General features: G+C 38.8%; 2 protein-coding genes and 1 pseudogene across 2 annotated transcripts in view; 1 reads left to right on the top strand and 2 right to left on the bottom strand.

The window, feature by feature from the left end:
* LOC139176527 (complement factor H-like) overlaps positions 1-14759 on the bottom strand; it is a 174598-nt gene that overhangs the window by 114974 nt on the left and 44865 nt on the right. The window lies entirely within an intron of this gene.
* The window catches only part of LOC139176529 (complement factor H-like), an 83883-nt gene that overhangs the window by 14286 nt on the left and 54838 nt on the right, over positions 1-14759 (bottom strand). The window contains exons 10-11 of the mRNA XM_070768853.1: positions 4302-4471; positions 2308-2484 (exon numbers count right to left, since the gene is read on the bottom strand). The gene's annotated coding sequence lies outside the window, so the exon portion shown is untranslated. The remainder of the gene's footprint in view (positions 1-2307; positions 2485-4301; positions 4472-14759) is intronic.
* LOC109566187 (replication protein A 32 kDa subunit pseudogene) lies at positions 215-1011 on the top strand (annotated as a pseudogene).

Genomic DNA, 14759 nt, shown 5'->3' on the forward strand with positions numbered 1-14759 from the left:
TATCATGAACAGCAAGGAGGAAATAGAATGTCAAATATATTCCATGGTCCTTTCAATTCAACAGTTAATCTGTCATGAAAGACATAATCTGTCATCAGTTTATATATGTATAAATATATAAACTGCAGCTGGAGTGCCAGGGGTCTTGAGGGGGTTTGGCGAACCCTCCAGCTGGAACCTTCTGGAACTCTCTCTTGAGGCAATCGTCTCGAACATGTGGAATAGTGGGTTTGAAAGCTATAGCACCTGCTCTTTTGGGGGATCCGGTGGCTACACACAGTCCCCTGGGGGCTTTGGATCTCCAACAGCTTCCCAGGCCAAAAAGAAATCCAGACCTCGAGCTCAGCACATTGTACCCTGTACCATATCTCAGCTGCTTTCTGCTGCTCTGGTTGATGAAGTATTCAGAATTGGAAATGTTGAGATTTCACAGGTCAGTATTGTGGGGATTATCAGAAATGCAGAGAAGGGTGCAACCAACATTGTTTACAAGATAGATGACATGACAGCTGCACCCACTGATATTCGCCAGTGGGTTGACACAGATGATGCCAGCGGTGAAAACACTGTGGTCCCTCCAGAAACATATGTGAAAGTCATCTGAGATCTTTCCAGAACAAGAAAAGCCTGGCAGCCTTTAAGATCATGCCCCTGGAGGATATGAATGAGTTCACCACACATATTCTGGAAGTAGTCAATGCACACATGATGCTGAGCAAGTCGAACAGTCAGCCTTCAGCAGGGAGAGCACCTATCAGCAATCCAGGAATGGGTGAAGCTGGGAACTTCAGTGGGAATAACTTCATACCAGCAAATGGCCTCATGTACCAGGTGCTGAATTTGATCAAGTCTTGCCCAAGAACTGAAGGGTTGAACTTTCAGGATCTCAAGAACTGACTCCAGCACATGTCCGTAGCCTCAATCAAGCTAGTTGTGGATTTTCTAAGGAACGAGGAACACATCTATTCCACCGTGGATGATGATCATTTTAAATCCACAGACGTAGAATAACTGGATCTAATTGGGTCCACAAGATATTTTCCAGTTGGACCTTTTTTTGCAGCCTCTTGTCTCCAGCTGTGCATATAATTGGCGAGTTAACTTCTAGGAAGTAAACTTAGTCTATAAAAGATCTCAACTGACATCCTTTTGAAACTTACTACCACTCTTCTGTGTTTTTGATGGACTTCCCTGGTAGCTCAGACAGTGAAGCGTCTGCCTACAATGCGGAGGACCCGGGCTGGATCCCTGGGTCAGGAAGATCCCCTGGAGGAGGAAACGGCAACCCACTCCAGTATTCATGCCTGGAAAACCCCATGGACCGAGGAGCCTGGTGTGCTACAATCCATGGGGTTGCAAAGAGTCAGACACGACTGACAGACTTCTGTGTGTGTGTTTGTGTGTGTGTGTATGTAAGGGAAAGGAAATAAAGCAATATTTTTCAGCATGAATTAAACTTCTGTATCTTAAATATCTCCCCTATACTACACTAGAAAAGTGATACTCAATTTTTAGGTCACTGAAGAAAAAGAGTTTTCCTGGAAATCTTTTTGAGGTTAGTAAAATAAAAATTATAAAGTATATAAATTCAAAATGAATTTTAAACCATAAGCAAAACATAATAAAAATATCATTTGACATCAAGATTTGGTTTATATATATCCTGTTTATGAGATATAACTTTAGGGCCTTTCAGAAAATAAACACAGTAGGTTCTTCTTTAGAGCCTTAATCAATAATTAACACACTTTGAAGAATACTATAGTTGCAAGGAAAAGATGATTAAATATTTGAACAGAAGATCTGGAAAAATAATAGAAAAATAAAGTGTAAATTTACAAAACTATACTTTAATGATATTTTGGGGCAAATGCTAAGGACATCACCATCAATGATGAGCATTCCTCAGTGTGATTCAGGGGATGCAGAGGCTGTAACTACAAGAGGCTGTAGCCATGGGTCCTAAACTGAAATATACACAGAATTCCTTGGGAATCATCAAGACATTGTCAGAGTTGCAGCCCCAGAGGTTTTGATTCAACAAGTCTGAGTAAGCCTGTGAATCTGCTTCCATATCTAACAGTTTACAGAATGTGCTGAGAATGCTCTGCCAGGACTGTGCTTTGAGAACTATTGGGCTGCAAAACCAAACACTGGGAACACAAGTCCATTCCTTTTTATGTTCAGGCACAAACTGCTTTTGACCTGGCCTAACAGTAATCTATGTCCATTTAATGATAGTGGAGGCAATTTTCTACATTATATTATTTCAGATACTTATATAAATTTAAAAATTTACCAAAGTACCTCTGCATACTGGCCTTCCTATCCATTTGGTCTTAATACACTGTATAGTATTAGATCCATCCAACTGATAATATGATAGACACTTAAAAGCCACTTGTTCTCCTGACCCATAGAAATCCTTCTCCTGATCTATGAGTACAGCATCCTCAAAGATGGGAAAGTTAACACAATTTGTGCCTGAAAGAGAAAAGATTATGCATTTGTTCAGTACATCTTTAAAGATGCATAACGACCACTGATTATATTCCAGAGAATAAATAGCTACATATCAAATTCTACAGCATTTCTCTTATACCTTGAGACAAATGTCAGAAATATTGATTTAGTCACATTGACTGTCTCTCTATTATCAAAAATACAACATGGGAATGGTGACATTCTAAGAGGTAGAGCTGCATACTTCTCAAATTTAAGTTATCTTCTCCCATGACAGCCCACCTAAATTATGAATGTTTCTATTTTTGCTTTTATCAAAATATGTTACCTTGCATTATGTTAAGTGCCTTAGAAAATTGCATATTACAAAGAAATGATTGGCAAATTAACAGCAAATTAAGTAGTGTTAAGAGCAGAGTTCAACCATGGTACAGGAACAGAGACCAGAAATCTGAGATGTATATCAGAGGATGTTCAAACTCAAACTGCACCCAAGATGATGTGAAACAGATAGTTTAGTGTTATCAAATCACCAACCTCCATTGGATCACAGAAAAGGCAAGGAAATTCCAGAAAAACATCTACTTCTTCTTCATTGACTACGCTAAAGCCCTTGATTGTGTGGATCACAACAAACTGTGGAAAATTCTTGAAGAGATGGGAATACCAGACCACCTTGCCTTCCTCCTGAGAAAACTATGCAGGTGAAGAAGTAACAGTTAGATCTGTACATGGACAATTGACTGGCTGAAAATTGGGAAAAGAGTATTTCAAGGGTGTATATTGTCATCCTGCCTATTTAACTTATATGCAGAGTACATCATGCAAAATGCCTGGTGGAATGAAGCATCAAGATTGCCAGGAGAAATACCAATAACCTCAGCTATGCCTCAGATGACACCACCTTAATGGCAGAAAGTAAAGAAGAACTAAAGGGCCTCTTGGTGAAGGTGGAATAAGAGACTGAAAAAGCTGACTTAAAACTCAACATTCAAAAAATGGAGATCATGTCATCTAGTCCCAACACTTTATGGAAAATAATGCAGAAAAAATGGAAACAGTGACAGAATTTGTTTTCTTGGGCTCTAAAATCACTGTGAATGGTCACTGCAGCCATGAAACTAAAAGACACTTGCTCCTTGGAAGAGAAGCTATGACAAACCTCGACAGCATATTAAAAAGGAGAGACATCACTTTACCTACAAAGGTCCACCTAGCCAAAGCTATGACTTCCAGTAGTCATGTATGATTTGAAAGTTGGACAATAAAGAAGAGTCAGGCTGAGTGCCAAATAATTGATACTTTTGAACTATGGTACTGGAGAAGACTATTGAGAGTACCTTGGACTGCAAGATCAAAGCAGTCAATCCTAAAAGAAATTGACCCTGAATATTCATTCGAAGGACTGATACTGAAGCTGAAGCTCCAATACTTTGTTTACCTGATACAAAGAGCTGGCTTATTGGAAAAGACCCTGATGCTGGGAAAGATTGAGGGAAGGAGGAGAAGGGGACAGCAAACAATGAGATGGTTGAACGTCATCACCAATTCAATGGACATTAGTTTAAGCAAACACCAGGAGACAGTGAAGGACAGGGATGCCTGGCTTGCTACAGTCCATAGGGTCACAAAGAGTCATAAATGACTGAATGATGGAACTACAACAGCAAATCAAACTTTTATTATTTCTAGGGTTATTAATTCTCTACCAGAATTCAGAACTTTTCATAGATATCTTGTTATATTCTAGAATTACTGCTTAATTTCATATTTGGGCCATTTATGCTTTGAATTAAAAGATATTTGTCAGCTTTAGAATAAAAGGAAAAACATTATACTTATGCAATCTTGTGGACGAGATCATTCCCCTCCTAAACATCTTATAGGTGCAGGTCCATCAGTTCCAAACCCTTCATCACAGTTGTAAGTAACTTCTTCTCCATATTGGTAACTTTCTTGTGAGATACAACACCATTCTGAATATAAGGTGGAAGTCCACAAGGAAGTCCTGGGAAGAAATGAAAGAATGATTTCATGTTTTGCTAACTTTGAAATTTAGTTTGATGTACTGGTCAACATACTTGGTAGTTTTACTTGAAAATAATAAATCATTATACAGGAACTTCTATGACATGGGAGGAAAGTGCACAAATTTTTCTTAAAATTACCATTCTGGTGTGTGTCCACTTGAGCAAGAACTTGAAACTGAAATTACCAATATGTGAAAGAAACCATCAGTGCTTCTCTAACCAATCATGAGTAATAAAAGAAAAACACATTGAGACTCCACACATAATCTTAGGAAAAGTACTATATATTGCAAGAAATTAAAAGAGACATTTTAAGGAAGACATATGACATTTTTTGGAAACTTAAATAGATAGAAATATAAAAAGGTTTACTAATATAAATAGTTGTTTAATTTTATTGCACATCCAGTGTTAATACAAAATAATTGCCAGGTTGAAAAGTGATTCTCTATAGAACTAATGAAATTATTAATAACAAAAATGATTAATTTTATATGTCAACTTTGATTTAATGTATAAATATATAGCTCTATACAGTCAGCAAAAACAGGACCAGGAGCTGACTGTGGCTCAGACCATGAACTCCTTATTGCCAAATTCAGACTTAAATTAAAGAAAGTAGGGAAAACCACTAGACCATTCAGGTATGACCTAAATCAAATACCTTATGATTATACAGTGGAAGTGAGAAATGGATTTAAGGGCCTAGATCTGATAGATAGAGTGCCTGATGAGCTATGGAATGAGTTTCGTGACATTATACAGGAGACAGGGATCAAGAACATCCCCATGGAAAAGAAATGCAAAAAAGCAAAATGGCTGTCTGGAAAGGCCTTATAAATAGCTGTGAAAAGAAGAGAAGCGAAAAGCAAAGGAAAGATATAAACATCTGAATGCAGAGTTCCAAAGAATAGCAAGAAGAGATAAGAAAGCCTTCTTCAGCGATCAATGCAAAGAAAAAGAGGAAAACAACAGAAGGGGAAAGACTAGAGATCGCTTCAAGAAAATTTCATGCAAAGATGGGCTCAATAAAGGACAGAAATGGTATGGACCTAACAGAAGCAGACAATATTAAGAAGAGATGGCAAGAATACACAGAAGAACTGTACAAAAAAAATCTTCATGAGCCAGATAATCACGATGGTGTGATCACTGACCTAGAGCCAGACATCCTGGAATGTGACGTCAAGTGGGCCTTAGAAAGCATCACTATGAACAAAGCTAGTGGAGGTGGTAGAATTCCAGTTGAGCTATTCCAAATCCTGAAAGATGATTCTGTGAAAATGCTGCACTCAATATGCCAGCAAATTTGGAAAACTCAGCAGTGGCCACAGGACTGGAAAAGGTCAGTTTTCATTCCAATCCCAAAGAAAGGCAATGCCAAAGAATGCTCAAACTACCGCACAATTGCACTCATCTCACACACTAGTAAAGTAATGCTCAAAATTCTCCAAGCCAGGCTTCAGCAATATGTGAACCGTGAACTTCCTGATGTTCAAGCTGGTTTTAGAAAAGGCAGAGGAACCAGAGATCAAATTGCCAACATCCACTGGATCATGGAAAAAGCAAGAGAGTTCCAGAAAAACATCTATTTCTGCTTTATTGACTATGCCAAAGTCTTTGACTGTGTGGATCACAATAAACTGTGGAAAATTCTGAAAGAGATGGGAATACCAGACCACCTGATCTGCCTCTTGAGAAATCTGTATGCAGGTCAGGAAGCAACAGTTAGAACTGGACGTGGAACAATAGACTGGTTCCAAATAGGATAAGGAGTACGTCAAGCTGTATATTGTCACCCTGCTTATTTAACTTATATGCAGAGTACATCATGAGAAATGCTGAACTGGAAGAAACACAAGCTGGAATCAAGATTGCCGGGAGAAATATCAATAACCTCATATATGCAGATGACACCACCCTCATGGCAGAAAGTGAAGAGGAAATCAAAAGCCTCTTGATGAAAGTGAAAGTGCAGAGTGAAAAAGTTGGCTTAAAGCTCAACATTCAGAAAACGAAGATCATGGAATCCAGTCCCATCACTTCATGACAAATAGATGGGGAAACAGTGGAAACAGGGTCAGACTTTATTTTTTTGGGCTCCAAAGTCACTGCAGATGGTGACTGCAGCCATGAAATTAAAAGACGCTTACTCCGGGGAGGAGCCAAGATGGCGGAGGAGTAGGACGGGGAGAACAGTTTCTCCCCCACAAATTCATCAAAAGAGCATTTAAACGTCGAGTAAATTCCACAAAACAACTTCTGAATGCCGGCAGAGGACATCAGGCACCCAGAAAAGCAATCCAACTCTTCGAAAGGAGGTAGGAAAAAATATAAAAGACAAAAAAAGAGACAAAAGAGGGAGGGACGGAGTTCCGTCCCGGGAAGGGAGTCTTAAAAAGAGAGAAGTTTCCAAACACCAGGAAACCTTGTCACTGCCAAATCTGTGCCGAGCTTTGGAAGCACAGAGGGCAACATAACAGGAAGAAAAAAATAAATAAACAATTAAAACTCGAAGATTGCGAGTCCTAGGGTAACTCCCTCAGCGGAGAAGCAGCGCAGACGCCTGCACGCGCCATTAGCAAGCGGGGGCTGGGTAGGGAGGCGCAGCGCGGGCTGCACCGCTTAGAGTAAGAATCTGGCCTGAATACCCTGAGCACTATCTGAGCGAAATAATTTGGGCTAGCAAACCAGACTGTGGGATATCTACCACGTGAAAAGCCAGCCCTAACCTAAGACCGCCAGGCCCGCGCACGGAACAAAGAATTGAACAGAGATAGCCGGCTGCAGACCTTCCCCCTCCGGTGACAGGCAGCCAGAGCCAGAAGGGGGCAATCGCAGCCCCAGAGAGACATTATCTATAAAACTGTAAGCAGGCTTCTTTGCTAACTAAACTTTTTGGGGGTCTGGACAGTTAACATCTGCCTGAGAAGGTGCGCCGGTTTTACACTTTTACACCCAGATAACCGAGTGGCGGGGAGGCGATAAGTCGCAGCATTGGCGCTCGCCAAACACCTCATCACTTGAGCTGCTCGGACCTGGGAAGAGCACAAAACTCAGGCCCAACTGAGTCTGCGCCTCTAAGGACTGCCCGAGTGCCTGAACCTGAGCGGCTTGGACCTGGGAGGTACATGCAACCCAGGGCCAGCCTCGGATTGTTCCCAGCAGAACAACCTAGAGCCCGAGCAGTGTGGGCAGGGAGGCTACACGCGCCGTGAGCGGGGGCAGACCCAGTGTGGCTGAGGCACTGCGAGCGCACGCCAGTGTTATTTGTTTGCAGCATCCCTCCCTCCCTCCCCACAGCGCGACTGAACAAAGAGAAGAAATACAGCTCCACCCATCAGAACACCGACACAAGCTTCCCTAACCAGGAAACCTTGACAAGCCACCTGTACAAACCCACACACAGCGAGGAAAAGCCACAATAAAGAGAACTCCACAAACTGCCAGAATACAGAAAGGACACCCCAAACTCAGCAATTTAAACAAGATGAAGAGACAGAGGAATAGCCAGCAGATAAAGGATCAGGATAAATGCCCAACAAACCAAACAAAAGAGGAAGAGATAGGGAATCTACCTGATAAAGAATTCCGAATAATGATAGTGAAATTGATCCAAAATCTTGAAATTAAAATGGAATCACAGATAAATAGCTTGGAGACAAGGATTGAGAAGATGCAAGAAAGGTTTAACAAGGACCTAGAAGAAATAAAAAAGAGTCAATATATAATGAATAATGCAATAAATGAAATTAAAAACACTCTGGAGGCAACAAATAGTAGAATAACAGAGGCAGAAGATAGGATTAGCGAATTAGAAGATAGAATGGTAGAAATAAATGAATCAGAGAGAATAAAAGAAAAACGAATTAAAAGAAATGAGGACAATCTCAGAGACCTCCAGGACAATATTAAATGCAACAACATTCGAATCATAGGGGTTCCAGAAGAAGAAGACAAAAAGAAAGACCATGAGAAAATACTTGAGGAGATAATAGTTGAAAACTTCCCTAAACTGGGGAAGGAAATAATCACCCAAGTCCAAGAAACCCAGAGAATCCCAAACAGGATAAACCCAAGGTGAAACACCCCAAGACACATATTAATCAAATTAACAAAGATCAAACACAAAGAACAAATATTAAAAGCAGCAAGGGAAAAACAACAAATAACACACAAGGGAATTCCCATAAGGATAACAGCTGATCTTTCAATAGAAACTCTTCAAGCCAGGAGGGAATGGCAAGACATACTTAAAATGATGAAAGAAAATAACCTACAGCCCAGATTATTGTACCCAGCAAGAATTTCATTCAAGTATGAAGGAGAAATCAAAAGCTTCTCAGACAAGCAAAAGCTGAGAGAATTCTGCATCACCAAACCAACTCTCCAACAAATACTAAAGGATATTCTCTAGACAGGAAACACAAAAATGGTGTATAAATTCGAACCCCAAACAATAAAGTAAATGGCAACGGGATCATACTTATCAGTAATTACCTTAAACGTAAATGGGTTGAATGCCCCAACCAAAAGACAAAGACTGGCTGAATGGATACAAAAACAAGACCCCTACATATGTTGTCTACAGGAGACCCACCTCAAAACAGGGGACACATACAGACTGAAAGTGAAGGGCTGGAAAAAGATTTTCCATGCAAATAGGGACCAAAAGAAAGCAGGAGTAGCAATACTCATATCAGATGAAATAGACTTTAAAACAAAGGCTGTGAAAAGAGACAAAGAAGGTCACTACATAATGATCAAAGGATCAATCCAAGAAGAAGATATAACAATTATAAATATATATGCAGCCAACACGGGAGCGCCACAGTATGTAAGACAAATGCTAACAAGTATGAAAGGAGAAATTAACAATAACACAATAATAGTGGGAGACTTTAATACCCCACTCACACCTATGGATAGATCAACAAAACAGAAAATTAACAAGGAAACACAAACTTTAAATGATACAATAGACCAGTTAGACCTAATTGATATCTATAGGACATTTCATCCCAAAACAATGAATTTCACCTTTTTCTCAAGCGCACATGGAACCTTCTCCAGGATAGATCACATCCTGGGCCATAAAGCTAGCCTTGGTAAATTCAAAAAATAGAAATCATTCCAAGCATCTTTTCTGACCACAATGCAGTAAGATTAGATCTCAATTACAGGAGAAAAACTATTAAAAATTCCAACATATGGAGGATGAACAACACCCTGCTGAATAACCAACAAATCACAGAAGAAATCAAAAAAGAAACCAAAATTTGCATAGAAACGAATGAAAATGAAAACACAACAACCCAAAACCTGTGGGACACAGTAAAAGCAGTCCTAAGGGGAAAGTTCATAGCAATACAGGCACACCTCAAGAAACAAGAAAAAAGTCAAATAAATAACCTAACTCTACACCTAAAGCAACTAGAAAAGGAAGAAATGAAGAACCCCAGGGTGAGTAGAAGGAAAGAAATCTTAAAAATTAGGGCAGAAATAAATGCAAAAGAAACAAAAGAGACCATAGCAAAAATCAACAAAGCCAAAAGCTGGTTCTTTGAAAGGATAAATAAAATTGATAAACCATTAGCCAGACTCATCAAGAAACAAAGGGAGAAAAATCAAATCAATAAAATTAGAAACGAAAATGGAGAGATCACAACAGACAACACAGAAATACAAAGGATCATAAGAGACTATTATCAACAATTATATGCCAATAAAATGGACAACGAGGAAGAAATGGACAAATTCTTAGAAAAGTACAACTTTCCAAAACTCGACCAGGAAGAAATAGAAAACCTTAACAGACCCATCACAAGCACGGAAATTGAAACTGTAATCAAAAATCTTCCAGCAAACAAAAGCCCAGGTCCAGACGGCTTCACAGCTGAATTCTACCAAAAATTTAGAGAAGAGCTAACACCTATCCTGCTCAAACTCTTCCAGAAAATTGCAGAGGAAGGTAAACTTCCAAACTCATTCTATGAGGCCACCATCACCCTAATACCAAAACCTGACAAAGATCCCACAAAAAAAGAAAACTACAGGCCAATATCACTGATGAATATAGATGCAAAAATCCTAAACAAAATTCTAGCAATCAGAATCCAACAACACATTAAAAAGATCATACACCATGACCAAGTGGGCTTTATCCCAGGGATGCAAGGATTCTTCAATATCCACAAATCAATCAATGTAATACAGCACATTAACAAATTGAAAAATAAAAACCATATGATTATCTCAATAGATGCAGAGAAAGCCTTTGACAAAATTCAACACCCATTTATGATAAAAACTCTCCAGAAAGCAGGAATAGAAGGAACATACCTCAACATAATAAAAGCTATATATGACAAACCCACAGCAAACATTATCCTCAATGGTGAAAAATTGAAAGCATTTCCTCTAAAGTCAGGAAGAAGACAAGGGTGCCCACTTTCACCATTACTATTCAACATAGTTTTGGAAGTTTTGGCCACAGCAATCAGAGCAGAAAAAGAAATAAAAGGAATCCAAATTGGAAAAGAAGAAGTAAAACTCTCACTATTTGCAGATGACATGATCCTCTACCTAGAAAACCCTAAAGACTCCACCAGAAAATTACTAGAACTAATCAATGATTATAGTAAATTTGCAGGATATAAAATCAACACACAGAAATCCCTTGCATTCCTATACACTAATAATGAGAAAACAGAAAGAGAAATTAAGGAAACAATTCCATTCACCATTGCCACGAAAAGAATAAAATACTTAGGAATATATCTACCTAAAGAAACTAAAGACCTATATATAGAAAACTATAAAACACTGGTGAAAGAAATCAAAGAGGACACTAATAGATGGAGAAATATACCATGTTCATGGATTGGAAGAATCAATATAGTGAAAATGAGTATACTACCCAAAGCAATTTATCGATTCAATGCAATCTCTATCAAGCTACCAACAGTATTCTTCACAGAGCTAGAACAAATAATTTCACAATTTGTATGGAAATACAAAAAACCTCGAATAGCCAAAGCGATCTTGAGAAAGAAAAATGGAACTGGAGGAATCAACCTACCTGACTTCAGGCTCTACTACAAAGCCACAGTTATCAAGACAGTATGGTACTGCCACAAAGACAGAAATATAGATCAATGGAACAAAATAGAAAGCCCAGAGATAAATCCACGCACATATGGACACCTTATCTTTGACAAAGGAGGCAAGAATATACAATGGATTAAAGACAATCTCTTTAACAAGTGGTGCTGGGAAATCTGGTTAACCACTTGTGAAAGAATGAAACTAGAACACTTTCTAACACCATATACAAAAATAAACTCAAAATGGATTAAAGATCTCAACGTAAGACCAGAAACTATAAAACTCCTAGAGGAGAACATAGGCAAAACACTCTCTGACATACATCACAGCAGGATCCTCTATGACCCACCTCCCAGAATATTGGAAATAAAAGCAAAAATAAACAAATGGGACCTAATTAAACTTAAAAGCTTCTGCACATCAAAGGAAACTATTAGCAAGGTGAAAAGACAGCCTTCAGAATGGGAGAAAATAATAGCAAATGAAGCAACTGACAAACAACTAATCTCAAAAATATACAAGCAACTCCTACAGCTCAACTCCAGAAAAATAAATGACCCAATCAAAAAATGGGCCAAAGAACTAAATAGACATTTCTCCAAAGAAGACATACAGATGGCTAACAAACACATGAAAAGATGCTCAACATCACTCATTATCAAAGAAATGCAAATCAAAACCACTATGAGGTTCCATTTCACGCCAGTCAGAATGGCTGTGATCCAAAAGTCTACAAGCAATAAATGCTGGAGAGGGTGTGGAGAAAAGGGAACCCTCTTACACTGTTGGTGGGAATGCAAACTAGTACAGCCACTATGGAGAACAGTGTGGAGATTCCTTAAAAAACTGGAAATAGAACTGCCTTATGATCCAGCAATCCCACTGCTGGGCATACACACTGAGGAAACCAGAAGGGAAAGAGACACGTGTACCCCAATGTTCATCGCAGCACTGTTTATAATAGCCAGGACATGGAAGCAACCTAGATGTCCATCAGCAGATGAATGGATAAGAAAGCAGTGGTACATATACACAATGGAGTATTACTCAGCCATTAAAAAGAATACATTTGAATCAGTTCTAATGAGGTGGATGAAACTGGAGCCTATTATACAGAGTGAAGTAAGCCAGAAGGAAAAACACCAATACAGTATACTAACGCATATATATGGAATTTAGAAAGATGGTAACGATAACCCTGTATACGAGACAGCAAAAGAGACACTGATGTATAGAAGAGGCTTATGGGCTCTGTGGGAGAGGGAGAGGGTGGGAAGATTTGGGAGAATGGCATTGAAACATGTGAAATGTCATGTATGAAACGAGATGCCAGTCCAGGTTCAATGCACGATGCTGGATGCTTGGGGCTGGTGCACTGGGACGACCCAGAGGGATGGTATGGGGAGGGAGGAGGGAGGAGGGTTCAGGATGGGGAACACATGAGAAATAAAGGAATAAAAAATTTAAAAAAGAAAAAAAAAAAAAAGACGCTTACTCCTTGGAAGGAAAGTTATGACCAACCTAGGTAGCATATTCAAAAGCAGAGATATTACTTTGCCAACACAGGTTCGTCTAGTCAAGGCTATGGTTTTTCCTGTGGTCATGTATGGATGTGAGAGTTGGACTGTGAAGAAGGCTGAGCACTGAAGAATTGATGCTTTTGAACTGTGGTGTTGGAGAAGACTCTTGAGAGTCCCTTGGACTGCAAGGAATTCCAACCAGTCCATTCTAAAGGAGATCAGCCCTGGGATTTCTTTGGAGGGAATGATGCTAAAGCTGAAACTCCAGTACTTTGGCCACCTCATGGGAAGAGTTGACTCCTTGGAAAAGACTCTGATGCTGGGAGGGATTGGGAGCAAGAGGAGAAGGGGACAACAGAGGATGAGATGACTGGATGGCATCACTGACTCGATGGACATGAGTCTGAGTGAACTCTGGGAGTTGGTGATGGACAGGGAGGCCTGGCGTTCTGCAGTTCATGGGGTTGCAAAGAGTTGGACACGACTGAGTGACTGATCTGATCTGATCAGATATACATTTTATTTTAATACATAAATGATGTATAAATAGATAAGTTACTTGATGTATTTAGAAATCTAAAGGATCAAGTCTCATGACTTTGATGACAATTGATTAGTTTTAATGAATGATACTGAAAATAGATTTTGGTTTGCCTAGTGTCCTCCACTACACACTGAGGTGGAGAGCTCCACTTTCCCATTTGGCATATTATCACATTATTTTCAGATATCTCGAAGCCTTCTTCACATATATAACTTAACTTCGTCCCATGTGCATACAGCCTTTGTTCGTGTATTTCTCTCCTTTCTTTTGCAGAGCTAGATGAGTTAATTGTTCCATGGTGTATTTGAGGTGGTTGAGAACCTCCAATTTTTTCTATATGAAGTACAGAGATCAAAGAGTAAAGTACAAATATAATCTTTATTTTTTATATTTAAATTTATTTATTTTAATTAGAGGCTAATTACTTTACAATATTGTATTGGTTTTGCCATACATCAACATGAATCTGCCACGAGTGTACACGTGTTCCCAATCCTGAACCCCCCTCCCACCTCCCTCCCCAAAATATAATCTTTAAATTAAAAAAATTTTTTTGAAAATCTTTTAAATATAATCAAATATTACTTTGGATTTTAAAATAAGAAAAAAAAAAAAAGAAAAGAATACTCAGAACAATTTACAGAATTTAAAAACTGACAGATATTTGAAACTTGCAAGCTATTTGTCTACATAAACATTATGCTGCTACTACTTGTTCAATATGCCCCTTCATCCTTTTTTAAATGAATTTTTTATTGAAATGTTGGATGTATAACAGTATGTTAGCTCCATATGGGCTACAAAATGATTTTACTTTTACATACATTATAAAATGACTAGCAGTATGTCTAGTAAAAATAGTTCCTAACAAATTTATTACAATATTATTGACCATATTTTGTATGCTGTATATTATATCCCCCTGGCCTCCTTATTACATAACTGGAGTTTGTACTCCAAAATCCCCGGTAACTACTTTGCCAACCCCCTCCTCCTTTCTTGCAAGAACCACTAATTTTCTGTATCTGTATGAGCCTGTTTTCCTTTTATTTTGTTTTGTTTTTAGATTCCACAAATAAGTGAAATCACATGGCA

Source organism: Bos indicus, chromosome 16, assembly GCF_029378745.1.
Source record: "Bos indicus isolate NIAB-ARS_2022 breed Sahiwal x Tharparkar chromosome 16, NIAB-ARS_B.indTharparkar_mat_pri_1.0, whole genome shotgun sequence".
Classification (NCBI taxonomy): domain Eukaryota; kingdom Metazoa; phylum Chordata; class Mammalia; order Artiodactyla; family Bovidae; genus Bos; species Bos indicus.